This window comes from Takifugu rubripes, chromosome 20 (assembly GCF_901000725.2).
Source record: "Takifugu rubripes chromosome 20, fTakRub1.2, whole genome shotgun sequence".
NCBI classification, from domain to species: Eukaryota; Metazoa; Chordata; class Actinopteri; order Tetraodontiformes; family Tetraodontidae; genus Takifugu; species Takifugu rubripes.
This window is the reverse complement of record NC_042304.1, coordinates 11,255,409-11,275,953: the sequence shown is the minus strand read 5'-3', so window position 1 is coordinate 11,275,953 and position 20,545 is coordinate 11,255,409.

The window sequence follows — 20,545 nt, the reverse complement described above, 5'->3', positions numbered from 1 at the left end:
CATAATCTCAGTTATAATGGTAATATATTGCATGTACTGGGTGGGGGACAGGAACAAATATACACACAATTCCTCCACTTGTAGAAATGTTAGCTGCCATTGATTTTCACAACATGTTGCAACAGAGTGTGACTGCTGTTCTTAATCCAAATTCCGCTGGCCGCATCCTCACCTTCTGAGAAAGAACTTCTCTTCCTAGCGTCCATTGAGTCGCCTTAAAGTGTCACGCCCAATCCCGGTCATCTGATTCGAAGCCAATAAATGCCACCCAACGCTGCATCCTGTTTACTGTCGCTTTTCTGAATGTGAGATCCCTCAGCTGCTGTCTCGCACTCTCTCAATAAATGTATTTTAATAGGACATCATTAATTTTGATTGGGGTTGTGCTCATTATTCCCCCGCACTTGTGCAGGGGATTGTTTATTTTTATCCCCACTATAATCTTGTCAGCCAAGCCGTTGTGGACCAGTTCCATATTCCAAGAGGCGTCTCTGCACCGGCCCAGCCACTTGCCATAGATACGGCTCATACATTTCAGTATGGAGGTCCATTATCCTGATACAAAAATGCAGGCGCCTAAGATAACTGCTGTGTGAGATATGTACTCACAGAGCAGCTGAGAGGTGTTACTGCTGCAATGATGAGGACAGGGATAGTGAAACCTCTCATTCTTGGTATGTCTAACAGTGCAATTACATTCAATCACACACGCACACACTATCCCCATTGTTGGTGCTTGTGACCAAAGAGCATTGCTCCTGACCTGCCTCAGGCAACAATTGCAGCCCTTTGATCAGTTTGTTAAGAGGGAGAAACAAAATGTATAAATAGAGCCGACATACTTAAACGGGACATTGTTGTAATATCAGACAAATCCCACTGAACTGCATTGTCTTTTCCATGACTAAGACTTCATTAGAGCTCTGTATGAATAAACTGTCAGCATGTGCCGACCATGCAGAAGTTCTGCCGCCGCACACACCATTGTATCCTTACACTGATTGTCTCATGGAGCTGGCCCAAAGGAAATGGCGAGGCAGCATAAACACATCAGCATCGGCTCCTGGTGCTCGAGGCAGAAGTGGAATTAGAAGCAGAACACCTCAATAGCACGCCTCATGTGAGCTGCGATCGGCTCCACAGCGAAATCCAATCGTGCAGGATTTCGCTCAATGTCAGCCTAGGTCACAGAAGACACAGTCAATATTATTGCAATTCCCTCTGTCAGGGTCAAACAGTTTATTGATATTGAACTCATATCCAGGAGCGAAGGGCATGTATGTCTTATCTAGCAGCACAATCAGCACAGGCATATTAAAACTGGACTCCTCAGTCACTGTGGACCAGTGAGGACAACTTAAAAATGAAAGGACAGTGAAATCATCTGCTTGGCTGAGATTCATTATGAGTTCTAATGACTTTACACTGGAAACAATTGCCCTTAGTTTCTCTGGTGGCCGTTTCAACTTGCCTTTTTAATAGGCAGGATATGAGAAATTGGCCATGGGTATGTTTTGAATAACACAAAAAAAAGAGTGGAAGGAACTCTTACTTTTGCCTCTCCTATTTTCTGGAGTATTTACTTTCACTGTGAACATTTCACTCTAATTCTTGTGATGATATTTCTTGATCCCTATATTTGCTTTTGTAGTATACAATGCAATCATGGTAATGGCCTTTAAATACTAGATACTTTGAGTCTATTTAGTTGCTTAGGCTGTTTTGCTGACCAACTCTTTCCAAACCCAAAATTGGTCAGGTTTAAATGTAAATAAATAATAAGTAGACCTGGCATTTAAGGATCTGATGAGTCACAATAAACGTTACCATCGTGTAACAAGTACTGTCATTATTACAAGCTGGAATACTGTTGGTGCACTTCATAGGAGCACACATATGTGAAGAAGCCACCAATGAGGCTTCTTCACTGTCAGCCCATGTTGGCATCCAAGAAGCCAAGAGTCCTGTGGAGAAGATAAAGAATCCTGACAGTGATACAAGCAGAAATTGGGACTGAAGATCAACATCGCGGATATTCGCAGAGCAAAAAGACAGAGATAGAGCGGTGTAGAGCGCCGGGGCATGAGAGAGATATGAGCAAATGAAAAAAAGGTGATAGATGGGAGAACGGGGACAGGCAGTCGGTCAGAGACTGGTGGCCAAAAGGGAACATTGCAAAGGTAGAGGAGAGAGGGAGGCTGGGGAGGTGCCCGCGTGTGTGTGTGTGTGCGTGTGCATGAGTGTGGAGGGGGAATTGAGAGGCTGCCTAGCACTTTACTCTGTAAGCTGACAGGGCTTGACGTTCAACTAACTGGGCTGTTTTGACAGGTGTCAGATGGTCCATATTACTATTTCACCGGTGGGCCCTTGGGACCCTGCATCACGGGCCACAGCCCTACTGCCCAACCTGGGGGGGGGGGGGAAATAAAGTGGCACAGAGAATAAAAAACACCATACTTGGAGTTCTTCCATCTTCAGCTCACTACCTCTACTTTTCCCACAGCCTTGAGACTTGATGCCTGTTTGCTAAATGTTAACGTTCTCTTTCTCAAACACTCACGCTCATTAAATATGCACATTTGAATGTCTTTGATTGACAGCTCGAACCTGTCAATATCTGTCAATTCTAACATGGTCTTTTGAAATGACTTTGAGCGAGCAGTCAGCTGAAGAAAAATCACATCCACCTTCATCACAAAGCAATCTATCCAACGTAAATCCCTTACTGAGCATTCGGTAAACAGAAGAAAGCCGTGCAGGTTGCCAGGCTGTGTCTGTACACACGGAGAACAAATCACATCAGGCCTGCAAGGGGTTGTGTTATGACACCAAAGGGTTTCTTTAATGTGGTTACAAACATCTCACCAGGCAATAGAAAATATCGATCTAAGTCTTTTAACGCTGGAATCCATTATCCGTGCGTGAAGGGCTGGTCAAATTGGTGGTAAGTGAGTGAAAGGTTGCTTGATTTAATTATCTGATGCGACTTTGCTCACTTAATCTATGCAGTAGGTTGCAAGAGAAGGAAGAGTTTAGAGTTTATATGCAAACGCGCCAACGCTGACAGTAATCTAAACTTTCATGAGCTGATCACTCTCCAGTGCCAGATAAGAAGGAAGACTTCAAAACACTTTGTGCTTCAAAAGTGTTTTGGAGCCAATTTAGCGGTCTGACAATGACACAATGTGAGCTGCCATAATTGTCAGCAACTTTGTAATTGTCCTTTGTTAAATGTTCCAGGGCTGCGACTGCAGCTTAAGGGAATGCTGCTGCAAGTTCCTGAGGCTTTTTTATAGTTGCCGCATGAAACAAGGGAGTCCTCCTGCTGGATGCGCTCTGTTTGAGGGGGCCGATGCGAATCAAAGCCTGGAATGACCAAAGGATTTGCATAGTTAGGAGTTTTTATTAAAACTCTGAATGATGTCAGCTAACCTCTGTGACAGTTTGAAATACTTCTTTTTTTTTTTCTATTCCCTCTCTGGCCCCATTTTATGCCACTGACTGGATTTGCAAGAAACCACCCAAAAGAAAAACAACCAATCACAGAGAGAAGGCATCACTGACGAGGTGTCACTCATCTCTCAAGCGGCCACACTAGATATTCCCTTTTTTTAATTTTAAATAATGGTACAACAAAACAAAACATTAACAGGACATTGCCTCTACTAGTATGTGGAGTGAACCAATATGAGAACCACACTTGTGCACATTAGTGAGGGGGTAGTCTTTTGTCAGAGATTTGGGGGGGGGGGGTTAGTGAAGAGGCTACATTCAAATCTTGATAGCAGGTTTAAAACTGCCAACTCCAGCTTTAATGTGAAAAGTAATGTCGAGTTTTGCCGGCCTTCAATATTTTGTGAGTAGGCAGGGATCTTGAGCAGAAACAGTCAATTAAACACATTTGCAGACCAAAGAAGAAGTTTTGGAACCAACTCTGCATTTTGATTTTCGCCTGACATGGTAGGACGTGTAAACCACCAAAGGTCAAGGATTGAAGCATGACGATTGTCTCATAGAAGTGACGACCCTAACACATGACCCACAGCAACTGTAAAAAATACTTTCATGCCACAGTGGACCAAAGCAGAGACAAACTTCATACATGCAGTATGTAATAAAATGTGAGAGGGCATATTGTGTAGTCAATTAGCTTCCTTTTTTTTACCTTTTTCTTCAACTTCCTCTAGGCTTATCTTGGAAAATGAAGGGTGGAGCAGAGATGGAGTTTCAGGTTTTAATCAAAATCGTCAAAAAAATATTCTTTTGAAGGTTAAAAGTAATCTTTTTTGCCTTTGAAAAATTCCAGTAAACGTAACTAAAACAAGCTACACTTCACCTGTTAAATCTCATAAATATGCAATGAAAAAGTAATCTGCTAAATCTATAAAGCACTTTACAAGATTGATTTGCCAGCAAGGAGTCCTTCAACCTGCATGATGTCATCACGAACGCCCTGATGTACTTTTACTTTCTTTGTCTCTTTCTCCTTGTGGTCCATTCCTCCTGCTTGATCCGTCAGATCACTGACAACAGGATAAAGAGGCCACATGTTGGCCAGTCTGTCAATCAACAAAATTGAAGGCTGAGTAAAAGATTTTTTAAGCCCCTGTAACCTTTTCCCCTCTTTTTCCCACAGGAGTTCATGCCTTAAAACTGCAGCCAAAACGAAAAGCCCTACACTCAAATAATAGGTAGAGTATGTCTTTCATGCCCTAGACAGGAATTACTGTCGATCTCTCGAGAGCAAATTGTCTGGATCCCTTGTAACAAGGTTGAATAGGAAAATAAAATGCTTCTGAACTTTGCCTGTCCCGTTTTATTGTTTTTCAATACGACACAAGCGCTCTTTTCACAAACAGTCTGATTCAGTTCCCCCGAGCATGTTAAAACGGTGGTCTTTCTCAGGGTTTTATGGGGTGTCCTGTTTTTTCAGCCTACCTCCAGTGATTTAAGTAATAGGCCTGAAGTAAAGAGAATTCTGAAGGTTGAGAGGCACCTCGGGTTTTACTGTGGCCTGTCTTAAAATAAAAAATAATAATAAAAAATAAATGAATAATGTGAAAAGGATGAATGGCAGACTTGAAAATTTGCTCTGGAGTAGACTTTATTATAATGATGCGGATAGGGACATTGACCAAAGCCCTGTGTTCTGTCCCCTGCTGTGCATTCTGGTGTCTCATTTGACATCACAATTGTGTAACTTTCCAGGAATGCAAAAGCTGTGTTTTTAATAAATAGATAAAAGACACTTTCATTTGTAAAATGTGCCGTAGCATGTTACTGACAAGTGGGGAAAAATATTTATATACATCAGAGTTCATCTGATTGACTTCAGCCCGGTGTTCCCATTTGGAAATCATTCTTTTTTCAAACTCTTGGCCACAGAAACAGCCCATAGATGTGTAGCCTATAGGAGCAAAACACGTGGAAGTCTCTGCAGTCTTACTTCTGCCAGCAGAACAACAGTGAGCAGAGCTGGAGGTTTAAGACAGCGGGAGAGTATGTGAAAGAAACAGGCATCCAGGCCCAGATGTTAATGAGAATTAGACCGGATGATGTGCCAAAGCTCCTGGCTCACGGAGACCTGGAGGACAGAAAGCTGTTTGTGAACCTGCTTAAAATGATGCTGCAGCTGGACCAACATGAGCGCATCACACCGCTGGAGGTCTCACAGCACCCTTTCCTCACTGACAGCCTCCCTCAGAGTCCACTGGTCACCTGCACAGAGGAGAACACCGTCAGCCTCCCAGACACTGATGAACACTGGTGGGATGTGAGTCCAAAGTCTTCTTCAAGACAACCAGGACAACCAGCTTCTCAGTGACTTAGATGTCGGGCTCCAGTTGAAACCCAGCTCCACATACAGTGGTTACCTCAGCTCTGTCAGAAACATCCCCTTCTTTCCCTATATCAGCTGTCAGGGTTGCTCCTCAGCTCAAGGAGCTCATGCCTAAAGTGTCAGCCCAAGACCACTTCAAGGAAGTCTGTCATCTCTAACCGCCTTATCCGACTGCTGTGGAACACCTTCCATCACTTCTTTCCCAAAATGTTGGCCAGGTATTAACATCCAGAGTCTGAACTCTGGTTGATGCATTCAATGACCAAAAACACCTTGGACATTTTGATGAGTCTTGTGTTTAGTTCAATGAAAACTGATATTCCTGGGTGTAGTATTATTTTAGGGTTTTTCAGATTCAAAACCCAAGAATTTATTTTATTTTATTACCATTTTATTTAAAACAATGGTCTAATTTAAAGTCATCACTATAAATGTGGATCTTTACCATGCTATGTACATTATTATAGATATATACAGTATATATTATCTATATTAGTTTAGTGGCAGGCCTTACTTATTTTATACATTGCTTGTCCTCTATTTACTCTTCAAATATTTTTTTATACACATGTCACATCCCAACTTGGGTTAATAGTGTTAAAAGAAAGAAGAATTTGTTTCTAATCTCGCAGACAGCAGTCCTGCCAAGTCTTATAAATTTCAGTATAGACAGAATTTATTCTCTGTATGTGTTTTATGTTGTTGTCTTTTACAAATTAGTCCTGCAGCATGGGTGATTTGTCCCAGCATCTCACACGAGCAGAATTAAATAGTTTCCCTGGCACCCTACCAGTCTCAGGGCACTTTTCCCTTTCCAAATACACAGTTTATCATTTAATGATGCTGTCCATGTTTTAGTGGATCCTCAGTCTCCTGTGCTGGCTAATGAGAAGAAGGAGGATAGTTGAATTTCAACTCAGGGAGGACTTGAAAAAAAGAATTTGTTGCTAGGTTAATGCATGACAATGGAAATAAAAAGTCTGAATTGCTGGTAAGATACTGAGATAGCCTTTTTTTTTATCTTTGGATAATTAAAACAAATTTCTATCCCAGCGACACAATAACACCAGCAGCGTTGCAAACTTCAAACATTCCACTGTAACGATTAGGAGGCAGATCTGGGCCAAGATTTAAACTGCCAGAAGCAGTCATTTTATGTTCAGAAGCTCTGGACTTCAGCCCATGTGGCAGGCTGCAGCCTCACATCCGTGCAGAGATGTGTCATCAGAATATTGACTGAGGAACAGCAGGAGGTTCTGTGACAGACTTAACCAAGTCCAAAAGTACACACCAGTGATAATGAGGACTGGCTCACTGTTTACTGTGACTTCATCGGCTCCTGTCATCATGTGGTCGCAGAATTCAGGAGCCCCACCCCCATGCCTTTCTACAAACCGAACACATGCACGCACTTACATACCTAAAACCGTGTGTGTGTGTGTGTGTGTGTGTGTGTGTGTGTGTGTGAAAGGGTGGGATTACAAATACATTATTCTGGGTTGCAACATTTACCCAAAGTCCAAAACCAACATGAAAGAAGCAGACATGAAAAATGAGATGTTTACCACAGAAACATTAGCTGATAGCCTTTGGCTCAGAGGGCTTTGTTTTAATTTCCTGAATGTGTAATAGGCCGTGCACAAAGTTAAACAACCATATGGACGGATTCCTTCCCTTCACGTTAGACGGACGGCAGTTTCATTGACCCGAAACATTTTAATAAATAATGCTGCGATGGCCACACAACTCCTCCCTTGTGTATTTATGGTCAATTCAATTTTAATAATTGAGTTTACCCTCATTAAACAGCTGTGCCAGGAAAGCTCGTCGTATTTCTTGTCTTATTGCGCGTCATGGTCATCAATTTCTGATCAGAGAGCAAGAACACTAAAATCGTTCAAGGTGACTGATCAGGAATAAAGCAGGGATCTCCTGAAGGACACAGCCAGCCGGTGGGAGACACTCATCCATCCTTATTTGATTTACTCCTCCTGATCTAGGGCTACTCAGTAATATTCCTGTCTTTATCTACAGAGTGGACCTCCGTCACCCCCCACTTCTCCTCACTATTGCCACCCTTCTTTCCATTCTTCTGATTAATATTCTTGGCTGACCCACACCCAGCTACACTCACGCAGCATGCTCCACACTGATGTAACCGAATCTTTGCAGCTGACCCCACCCCCTCTAAAAACAGCAGCCATGTTCTTTTTTAATGGAGGTTAAAACCATCTTTTCTGTAATGCTAGATACTAATTTTAAAGTGCACCTTTACTACACAATGGACTTTTTTTTAAGACTGCCAATCAGTTATACAAATCCAAGAGAAAATGAGAAATGCTAAAAAGATACTTTGCAGCCATGATTGAACCAAAAGGAAAATGAAAGGGAATTAAATTTCCAGGGTGAGCCGCTAAAGATGTGTGTATTTACAACATCATCCATTACATTAATCAGTCTCGTCGTGGTTATATAAAACACTTTTGAGATGTGATTTCAGTTTGAGATTTAAGGCTGAGGTAGGACTTTGCAGTCTGGCAAGGACGAGGATATTGTTCTTGGTTCGGGTTTTGATTAACGCCCCCCAAAAGGTCTGGTAGTATCATCAGACACACTCAAATTTATTAATTGACCCATTATTCATTCCATAACCCTGTACGTTAAGTCACCATTATCCACAAGCCATGCTATGGTTGGACTGTAATCAAAAGAGACTTATGCAGGAAATACATGATATATCACCTACCTCTCACCGCTTTTTTTCTATACCTCCTTCCGAAACAAAAAAAACCTCCTACATGCTCATTATTTCTCCTCATGACTGAAGCAGTGAGAGACAGGAGTTGGCCAAGTTACGCAGAGCCATTAGCCGCGGATAAACGAGCAAGAGGAGGATATTTTTGTGCCGATCCGGAGAGCCTTTGATTGCAACATCCTCATTAAATATGGTGAATTCTCTCTGCCATCCACTGGGTGGTTGGTGTGATGCAAATGCTCTGCTTTTTATTCAAATAAGATGCTCAAACTGTCTACAAATGACCATGGGTGCTAACAGACTAATGAACATTCTTGGAAGAAACAGATTTGTCTGTGAAGAGAGTATTAAAGGAGGATCGGCCAATGTTGTGTTGTTGTTGTGTCCAAAATTAACCCAAGACGATCTACCTCTGGGGAGACTAACCGGGTCAAAATGGATCCTAGGGCTCTAAGTCTCCATGGCAATGAGGTTGCGGGTAATGGAAGACAAGATTGCTCTGAAATATTGTTTAAAAGATGAGGTGGTGTAGATGAATTATACCTCAAAGGCACATGCATGGGCTTTGTAATGCTACATGTTTTTGAATTATATTTAAAATTCCAACTTTGTGGAAGAACAAGGTAACTGCGATTGTGTGAAATCGTGATTGTCAAGTTCAGTCGGGGAAAGAAAATCTTTTATCATTATCCATTTAATGATATCTTCTGCAATACTTCCCGCTGCCAGTGATATTCTCTTTCACAATTCAAAAAGATTCTGCAACGACAAAGATATCAAAAGCAAAAACTCCACATAATGATCCCAACATAGTGATACCGTCCAGTTTATACCAGTGGACTAGGTGTCTAATATCTAACAACTAATATAAGTTTGCATAAAGCATTTTCTCAAAAAAAGTACATTTTTAAACAGAATTTGCCTTCCGGACCTTGATCTACAAAAATGGACCACATAATAAGAGAATAACTGATCATTATTCCAATGTCAATGTCCTAACTTTCCGTTATTGACATTAGATCTACTTCAGGCTTCACAGACTATTGCTATCGTGTCAGTAGGGGCTAATCCTAACTTATCAAAGCAATTCATGCATATCAAAAAATGTGTGTATGAAGTCAAAGTAAGAGAGGTAGCTAAAAATAAAGACTGACCATTTAATGTAGATGCCCTTTCAATTAAGATTTGCACACCTTTATGGTTGGATGGTGTGGTGCGCACCATTTCCCACAATAGGAAGCTGCGTCCTCCAAACCCAGCTCATGGATGGACACAGGATGTGTTTATTTGGACAGTTACTTTGTGTGCTGGTACTCACAAATGTACCACGTGTTAGATGGGCTTCAGTTTATACTGGATCTTGGCACAGAAGAATGTGAGTGCCGAGAGCACCTGGAATTCGTGATTTTCTTACGGCAGCAACTGGGCCCCCGCCACATGGACTCGTAGTGATAAATCAAACAAAGTAATAACAGTCTCTGCCCTCCCTGCACAGGACCCCTTTTAATCGCTTCCAAAAGGGCCAATAAGAACAGGAAAGACCCTCTTATTTGGGGGTGTCTTCAGTTTTCCAGCACATTAGCGAAGCCTTGGAGCAACAGGGAGCAGCAGGGGTGCGAGAGAAAAGAATAAAAGGGCTAGATGACAGAAAAGGGGAGATGTTGGATGGAACATTTGTTTTTTCATACATTTCACAACCAGAAACCACCACACACGAAGTGGGGGACCAGCCATTGTATTTCTTCTAACACGTCGGTTCTTCATTTACGAACAAGTTACATATTCAGAGGAAAAACAAGCCTCTGGTCTCTTCTGTCCTAGACCTAAACATAATTTGTAATGAAAAATCCAGGTGGGTCTACTAAACATACATATTGCAGTAATTTCTGTTTTGCACGTGATATAATTTTTGAATATTTCATCAAAATTTAATCTTATTCCTAATTTAAGATCTTGTCTAGAAGGCACATAACTCAATTCCATCTTGATTTGTGACCTTAACCTGGGATGGAAATTTGCACTACATCATTGCAGTGTGCTGATTTTATATTTGTCTACATGCCCTGTGCCTAAGTGACTTTATGTATGTGGTGTTGAAAGAGCAAATCACTTGGGAGGAAATGGTGAATTCTCAAAGCTCTGTGTTTATTTTCAAGGTTCTTTCAGGCAAGATGTCATCCTGTGCATAAGTGTTCACGGTATCATGTTTAATTAGCTGTATGCACCAAAATGTATAAAACAAGGAGTAAAATTCTCTCTGTAAAAAAAAATAGCAAGTTCTGCTAACTTTGTAGGAAAACACTGAGAGCACAAGCAGCAACTTTCAGGGCAAAACAAATCAAAGTCAAAAATGCAGTCAGCTCACTAAACCATCACAGTTTTGAGAACTACCCAGTAGGTGCTCTCTGGACTTCACTTCAAGGTCAAAAAGGTTCATAACAAATTTTAACTTTAACCAACAAAAGTTTCAGTTCAAGTATAAACAATAGGCAATAGTAATAAAGGGTTAAAAAAACAACATCTCCAAGATTCAATTAAAATCCACTCATAGTTTTTATTATTTTGATTGGCAGACACATACAGTCAGCTGTCACATAACCTCCTTGGCGGAGTAAAGAATGTCTAATTCATCAAATTACAAGTCACTTAAATTATATTTCAAAGAATGTCTGATCTTAATGTTACATTAAAACAATGTTGGAGCACAATATCTCAGCCTCTACTCCTTGATCTGATGGAAGATAATGACTTGCTTTATGAATCATAAAAGGTGTGGACTAAAAATAGACACCAAACAGAAAAAACATCACTTTAGACAACTTCCTGTGATTGATATCATCTCTTGATGAGTCATTAAGTTAATTAGTTTGTTTCATGTCTTGCATTCTTTGACACTGTGACATACTCTAATTCAAGACGATTTTATTTGAAAGAAAATAGTCCTGTCACTTTCTTGGCTCAGGTCTGAATGATTCCCAAAATTCATTACTCTGTTCCTTTCGTCCCCTGGTCTTGTTTTGGAGGAAAATGTATTTTGCGCATGCACAGTGAAGTGGAACCAGGTTTAATTGGCATGCACACACAGCCAGAAGACAATCTCCTAGCATGGCTGTTCTGAAAATAATGAAGATTTGACAGCCCTTGGCTACGATTATGTGAGGATGTTATCAGCCAAAAACCCAGGTTTACTGGGAGCAGCTATTAAATCCTATCTGAGACCTCACTGTTCATGTTCATATTCATGTGGTAATAACACACAAGAACTATGATGTTTTGTTTTTAGAGAAATCTGAAATATATATATATTTGTGTGTGTGTGTGTGTGTGTGTGTGTGTGTGTGTAGCATTCAGAGGATATTGAAAAGTGAGGCAACAGCCCTTGAAGGCCATGACATAAATATCATCTACAGGAGGACAAAAGATCAAAAGTTCTTACCTTCTTTAAAGGCCAGGGCTTATCTCACTTTTGGGATTTCAAAGGCTGTTTTTGGATCCTGTGTGTTAAAAATTATGACTCTTGGCTTTATCTAGATCTCTGACACAGATCAATGGTACTGTGTAGTTTCTGTTGGGACTGTGGTGTAAAGTCTTGGTTATTCAGCTCCTGCAGTATGAATGAAACAGTTGTTTAAGAAATTTAGATTAGGTGTCAATATTTCCTGATATTTACATTTTGGACTGTTCAGTGGCTGAAGTGCCAAGAAGGCTAATCCTTTTGGACCAATTTGATACTGTAAACCAGCAGGATGATTAGGAAGTGGAAATTTGGATGTGTGAAATAATTTCCCTTGTGTTTTTTTCTGTCTTAAATTAGAATTAGATCAGAATACACCGCCAGCCCTGGCCCATCCCGGCGAGTGAACCCTAATAGTCCTCTCCAGCACTTCAGATTAAATTACAGATCCTCTTGCTCCAAGAAAGCTCCCCCGTCCACCCCCGGCCCACCCCAAACTCCGTCTCTCCCATGCAAATGTGACACTTTCCAGACATTTTCTCATAACACGGCGACACTGGAAGGGACGAGGAGAGAGGCAAAAAAAGAGGAGGGGTCTTTTGAAAATATGCGAAAACAGTCTGGGGGGATGTCCACAAAAAGATGAAATAACAAATGCCAAGTGTTCTGTCTCTATTCCTCCAAATCCATGCTAAGAGAGAGACAATGGAAAGAGTGCAGGCGTCTGTGATCTCCGCCAGCTCATCTCATTTGTATTATGACTCTTGAGGATTTTTTTCACACTGTAAATTAGGCAAGACTCAGCAACGGGAGGACTCACAGACTCAAAAACACTGAGTGATGATAACCAGAGGGGCTTAGTCAGTGAGATTAGGTTCACTATTGCCTCACGATGTTCTAAAATCCCTTTAGAGTGGGTTGACCGGGAAAGGAAAACACATATGTTAGAAAAAGTTGAATAAAATGTTTGTTTCCCCCATTATGATTTAGTCAAGCAGTTTCTGGACAAAACTGAGACATATTTTTATCTGTATTCATGAGAGTATTCTTTTGTGCAATTTGCATTCATTTTATTTATTTATTATTATTTTGGTAGTTCCTACAATATAAATTTAAGTTTTGACCCCAATAATGAATCCATATTGTTGCCTCAACATTATGGGCCACTATGGATGAGCTTGTCCACCTTTGTAAGCCAACGCTGATCTCACCCTGTAGCACTCTTCAGTGCAAAAATGTCTGCTTTAGCAAAAACCATTCTGATGCATTGATTTGCAGACCACAATGAACAGTTGTCATCTTTTCATGGAATCTTTGTTGATAGAATCTGTTAAAGGCAGAAGTAGACAAAGCAGGTAAGCTCCAGCTGCATGCTGCAGGAGCTGGTTGAGCCCTAAAGGGCAGGGCTAAAAGCCCAAAAAGATTATGCAATACCAGATGAGTGAAGAGTTGCATCCAAACTATTTCAAGCTTCCTTTTGATGAAAAATTGAAATAATAGAAACAAATACAACTTTGATGCCAAAGAGTCAGTGTGATGTAATACCTCTTATGTTAAACAAACTGAAAGAAGTTCCCAACAGTTCCCTGAAGACTAGAAAAGGAAAAAAGAAAAATCCTGGTTTCTTTTAGTTATGTCAAATATCACGGAATCGGCTTGCTACAGGATGAGATCTGCTGGGAATGCATTCCACATCTTTGCCTTAAATTGCTTACAGAGAATTTGTTAACACGGAAACTTGCCAGGAAATAAAGTTCAAACAATATAGTCGGAGCTGGTCCTGTCTATTTAGAGCTTTGTTCATATTTGCGGGTAGGATGATCTCAAACAGACTGGAGGAGGCATGGATGGATTACTATCATGTGGGATTCATCTGACAAAGGGAGGGTGGTTATGCTATGCTTAGCTTCATTTGCAGTATTATCCGTCTGGCAGGCTGCTGGTTTGTCTCTCATACTCACCATCAAAATGGGTCCTTCTTTAATACTGTTTAATACACCCATGCAAACACCCTTCGACTACAGTTTTTATGCAAAGGGAAAACGATATACTGTGTTTAAGGGTTCAGAGTAAAGTCAGCTGGATGAAAAATAGGATCTAACAAGAGTGGGTAAATCTGGCAAACACAACTTTCACAACTCTAAATGGTGAAGCCACTTCCATTTTCACTGTACATAAACACTGGGACTCACCCTTTTTATGTTTAGTGTAATATGTCGCATCTGTGAGCTCGAACAATGAAAGCCAGAAGTAAAAGCATCAACCACCACTCCATTTGGAGTGATGAACACATGTGTTTGCAGTGAACATATTTCCAAATAAGTCAACCTAGACAATGGCAAGGTATATTAAAAAGTTCTCCAACAATCCATCACTGCTGTTAAGTGTTGTAAATAAAGGCAAACCTGAATATGAGAAATTCCACCACGGTTCCACAACAAATCTCAAAACAAGACAATTTTTAACAAGTAACTCCTGGAATGCTTTTAGAATACTATGTCTACTGTGTTTCTTTTTATTGAGCTTTCCTTTACTGAGCTGGGATCTAATGATGTCATTAATTTTCACAGTGAACTGGACAATGAAAACAGCACAACTTAAAGTCCATCCATCCGTCCAGCCATCCGTCCATCCATCCATCCATCCATCCATCCATCCATCCATCCATCCATCCATCCATCCATCCATCCATCCATCCATCCATCCATCCATCCATCCATCCATCCATCCATCCATCCATCCATCCATCCATCCATCCTCTGTTAATGTCAGCCTTTCCCTAATCAGGAAATGGACCTAAACAGTCCATCATAAGAACCACACACCTGCACTCACTAGGGGCAACTCAACAGTCTGTGATCAGTGCATGTTATTATGCTTTAATTTGTAGAAAGAAGAATAGAGGAAAAAAATATGTAAGAAATCCACCTTAAGTCAGGTTTCCCATTTTTTAATTATCAAATATGCAAATAAAGCCTGTAACAAAAGCAGGTAGTGAGTCAGACAGATTGCAAAGATGACTTTTATTCCCTCTCACTATTTTTAGTGATTTCTTCAAGGTCCCCTGGCTTTGAGCCAACATTTCTGATGCTGCTTTAAACATTTTTTGGCATTGATTAAAGCTCAGGTATAGACAATTAAACCACTTCTGTTGGCACAGGAGAAACCCAACCCAAAGCCAACAGCCTGTTTACCCTGCGGTAACACCCATTAAAACAGTTTAGCCTTCTGCTAGTTGGACTTAAACACACTGGCTATTCTCAGATTGGCCCCAAGGACACTGACGGGAATCCTGTGTCGCAACTATAAACAGTCAAAACCACATGAGTCGATGTTGTGACAATTTTAAAAAACAAAGTGTTTCGTTGGGTGACAAAGGTAGGAGCGGGAGTTTTTCTGCTGCCGTGACAATGAGCAGTTAGACACATTTTTCACCAAACACTGAGCTGCATTGTCTGAGTGAAATATGGAAATTGAGACATCAGGGTTGTATTTCTGTAGTGGTGAAAGCAGCTTTTGTCCTCTGAGATAGAATATAATTCGATTTTCCACAACAACAAGCTCCCTGTATGTTACACGAGCATCTGTGTAAGAGACGGGCATCACAGCATCTCTGCTTTTAAATCAATAAATATGTTGTTACTTCAAAATGTCAATATTTCCAGTGAAAGAGGCATGTAGCTATATAAATCTTGTTTAAAACTCCAAAAATAGAGCTCATGTCTCAAATATATACAACAAACATTGTATTTAGGGAGTTTTATTTTATAGCTTTACTGGAATTAAAAGACCCAAATTATATCAAAAGTATTCACAGGAACTGTATAGAATACTAATAATCACTTAAATGTATAGTATAATATCACTCAAAAAGGATCTATTGAATTTTTTCCCGGGTGTATGAGAAATGTTACAGATAATATCTTGTTAAAAACCTAAATACTGTAAAAAATTTAAATATAGTGACAATTATTGAGCAGCACAGAAGTAACATATTCAATATATAAGCTACAAATCACACAATGTGACACAAACTGTTATGTGATTATGTTTTACACTGACATATATAGAAAAGCAAACAGATTCTTTGGACACAGCAGGTTGGAACCAGCTAAGCACTGGCTCTGGCACCAGGATCTTTTTGGTAGCATATACGTGTTTTACTGGTCATTTTGGAATACAGCACAAGCTCTAAGTAGTTGGACAGATCCCATGCTCTTATTCGAATGAATGGGGAGCTTCCATGTATTAATTTACATTTTTTAAATCAGATCGTTATTGTCATTGTTATCGATGTTTCCTGTATTGGCTGTTTGTGGTCTGAGGGGCTGCCTCCACTAAGCTCAGGGATTCCCTCAAGCACTAACCGTCTTACCACAATTGAGCCTCAAACTGCCTCTGTTGCCTTACTGAAGTGCACCCTACTCTTCCTTTGGTATACAAAAATACCACTGAAGCTACTTTACACCCACTGCTGCTGCTGCGCTGCTGTTATGCTATGGGCCTCCTCACACCATAAATATCACAATATCAGTATTAAAGAGTCATACTGACAGAGAAATTGCTCCCTCTGTCTTGCAGCCAATGGCCTTTGAAAATCTTCGAGATGATCGCCACTTCTCATGCCGCACAGTTTGGCATTTTGTATCCAAAAGTCAAAAGCTGAAACTTCCAACTGTGCGTTTACATTCATAGCCCAGTTGAGCTATACTGTTCATGCACGGGAGTAGAGTTACATTCATGCCAGAACATTTCGTACCATTCAAGTCCAAGCAACTTTCAATGTCATTATCTGGGTGTGTTAGTTAGACTTTTAAATTCTTAATTACAACCAAGCTGACATGCAAGTGTAAGGATCTCTACAATGTTGTTTTTTTAAATGCAATGTTTATTTTTTTAAATAAAAAAAAAAGGTTCTGCCTTGAATGATGGAATTAAAACAGAGTAGGTAAGTGTCACCTGGTTTGTTTTTTTTCTCTTTTGTCATTTTTTTTATTTAATATTGTTCTCCTTTAAACTTTGTAAATAATTTATATATGCTGCTAGAATTAATAGACGCATGTTTTTTTTTCTCCATTTTTAAAAGATTGTTTTATTTTTATCTTCCAGTGGAAGGAACTTTCCCAGAGTTCCCCGGGAAAAGTAAAGAACTCTCTGTGTATTCTTCGCTGTGCAGTAAAATCGATGTTTGGAAACTTGAACGTGATGTTTGACTCCAAAGTTGCTCATCAGAGACAAACGTATCTTAGCGTATTCCCTTGATGCATCCAGTTAACCGAGTTTAGACTAATGCTGCTTATTTTCATCGTCGAACCTCGAGGGCGTGGCCTCCGCCATTAGCTTCGTCATTAGCTTTGTGTTGCATTAAGGTAACCTTGGAGATATTAAAAGCTTCAGGACGGACGCTTCCAATCTACACGAAGGGACAACAAACAAGACAACAACGGATCACAAGTGCAGCCGAGCAGCAGCTCGGGCTACGTGCGCCATTGAGTGCGCGTTCGTGAGGTGGTCGCTCTATGGCCTGGTCGCCATCCTGCACCTGCGGCGGGAGGTTCTGTGAGTACTGCGACATTGAACGTGGCACGACCATCCAAAGGAAATAGAGTTTATTTACTTGATACCTGGATTATAATACCTGCACAACAACACCGCGACTAGGCCCTCACGGGTAGCTCGAGGAATATACGGCATAATCTTATATTCTGTTGTGAAATATTTTGGGACAATCGTTAAAATAATTTAAGTCTTTGTGTTACCGGTTTTATTTTAAAATATCTTTTTTCTAAGTTCTCTTTTTTAACGATGATATGTTGTTGCACTTTTTTTGTGAACTATACCTATTACTATTGTAAGATTTACTAGAGTTCCTGAGGGTTTCCTGAAGTTTGCTACTCACTGTAACACAGCAAGTTGTTGCTTTGCTATTTATTTACCCTCAGCATTAGAATAATTTCTTCCTCTAATGATAAAGTCCTGTAGTAAATCAAGTAGACAAGGACACCAGTGTATTTGCCATCTATAGCCGAGAACCTACAACCTTATTTTTTGATGTAACTTTAGTTGAGGTTTAAAACACTAAGATTCACTTTTAGTCAGACTAAGACTTTTTTTTAAGCTATTGGCTGTAGACTAAACCACTGGAATGGTATATCCCATTCCAGTGGTTCAAAATCTAAATGGAGTAGGAGCTACTGTAGTTCCCCCGACCCCCAAATATATCCTTAACTACTTTATCCCTTTCGGGGTCAGGGGATGGTCCTGGAGCCTGTCCCAGCTACATATTGGCAAAGGAAGGCTACACCCCTGAGTAAGCCACCCAGATTATTGCAGGGTCTTATGTGAGAATTTGGGGGTTGAGTACCTAGCTCCGCGGATCCAGTACCTAGTACCTGGCTCCAGTACCTTGTCAAGTATCAAGCCCACTATTATATATAATTCATATACTGTATCCTGGCACCAGAGGGCAGTCAAAATTTTGTGGGTAATCTTTGAGTAAACGGCTTGTGAGACGACACCCATTGGGTAACAGCTGAAACTTGCAGAGAATAGAAATAATTATTTCACTCTAGACCCATATTATTGAGTACTTGATTGAAATCTGGGTGGGCAGGGCTTTTCTTTCGTCCATTACCACCTCCCCCAATAACTCAGGGGCATGCACTCCCCATTTCCTCTATTATGTCAAACAACTTTACATCAAATCTCTTCTCACTGCTGCAAATACCTATCCAAACACACGGCGGATATCGGATTCTGGCTCGTGCCTCGTAACCTGCAGAGTGAGAGGCAAGTTTATCTGACTGGGCCTCCGGGCGAATGAAGCCTGATTCTGTGTTGAGGTTTGGAGAAGGTCACAGCAGGGTCACAGAGGCTGCTGGTTTTTCATTCTGCCCATATACTTACATGGTTAATTACCACTGTTGCTGTTGATGGGATCACTTTACTGACCACACTCTGGGTCTGGGACTCAAACTGGTCTTGACACAACAGTCTGTCTTTTGCTGGATTGATTAGGAAAAAAGGCAGAAATTAAGAAAAAGAAAATCAGTTTTTAATGAAACTCACATTATGTCAGTGTATTCAAAGTGTAATTGAATCACTGATAGTGTTTTTTGCTATGGTGAAGGGTTGTTTTCTTTGGCTCTCATCTACATCAGGCCAGTAGAAATTCTCACTTCGCCTCCCTGCCGGTTTTTCCGCCTCCCCGACTGCAGAAGTTGGAAATTCCTCTTCTCCTTGATGTCTCAGGATTTATTAAGCTGTGGTATTTTTCTTAGATTGTTCTCAGCGTGTTCACATTCACACAGTAAGTAATGGCTGCTGTTGGAAACGGGGTGGGAATTTATTCCCTTATATGCACTTTGTTTCATTTTAAGCATGATGCCGCTATTAGCCTTCGACCCCATCTATATGCACAGTAGGGTGGTATAGATCGCTTCGTAAAATCTCTTCATTCCGATCTGTTAACAAGAATATCTTTCTGCTTCAGTGTGGTTCTTTGTAAAGTGCACAAAAGTGATTCAGCCTCTTGTGGAATTCATCGATGTTACATTGTAGAGTCATTTCAGAGAGAAAAGGGGTGTGTTATCATGTTAGTTCTTGCTTATCACACAATGGCCATTTTAAAAAAAAAAAAAAAAAAATCAAGAAGCTGACAAGGAGGTTCTGGGTTCGATTCTGGTCCAGGCCTCTGGTTGTAGAAGTGTGAATGTTCTCTTTGTGACTGTGTGGGTTTTCGCTCCAGTTTCCTCCCACCACAGTCCAGAAACATGAACATTCGGCTGACTGGAGACTCTAAACTGCCCCAAGGTGTGAGAGTGTGAATAAGTGATGGATGTGTCCAGTGATGGGACCTGTCCTGGGTGTATTCCTGTGACCCTGATAACAAATAAGTGGCAGTCAACAGGAAATGGATAGGCCTTTACATCTTTTGGGAAAGATCAGGATTTATTTTGACAACATTGATGTGAGACCATCTTTGTTTCTAATAAGGCTATGCCCATTGCTCTACATTATTCCATATTAATACCTGAAGAGCTAAATGAAACTCAATGACAAATATTTACTTGCAGCTGCTGCCTGCAAACGGTTTTTTATTCTTGTGAATTTGTAAAAGTACCACTAAAGCATCTGAAAGGCAAATTTGTTCTAATTGATACATGAAAATAGTCAATTAATCTGATCCACTGCCATGAACGGTTATTAAACAGAGTTATTTGCAGCTGCAAAATGTGTATCATGAGTGCATTTAATTGAAATGACTAATTAAAGTCAACTTGTGCAGAATGAGATCTCCTCTGCTGATGAGTTAGCCTCAAATAGCTTAATTAAATCGCATTGACAGCGTGTGGCTCCCCTCGGCATTTACCTACATTCTGCGGATATGAATAATTGTTATCATACATTCATGTTAATCTGTTTATTTATATAATCAACGGTTCCGTTCCATGTGAGGATCTGTTTGGACGCCTTCAAAGCATTTGTATTCAAGATG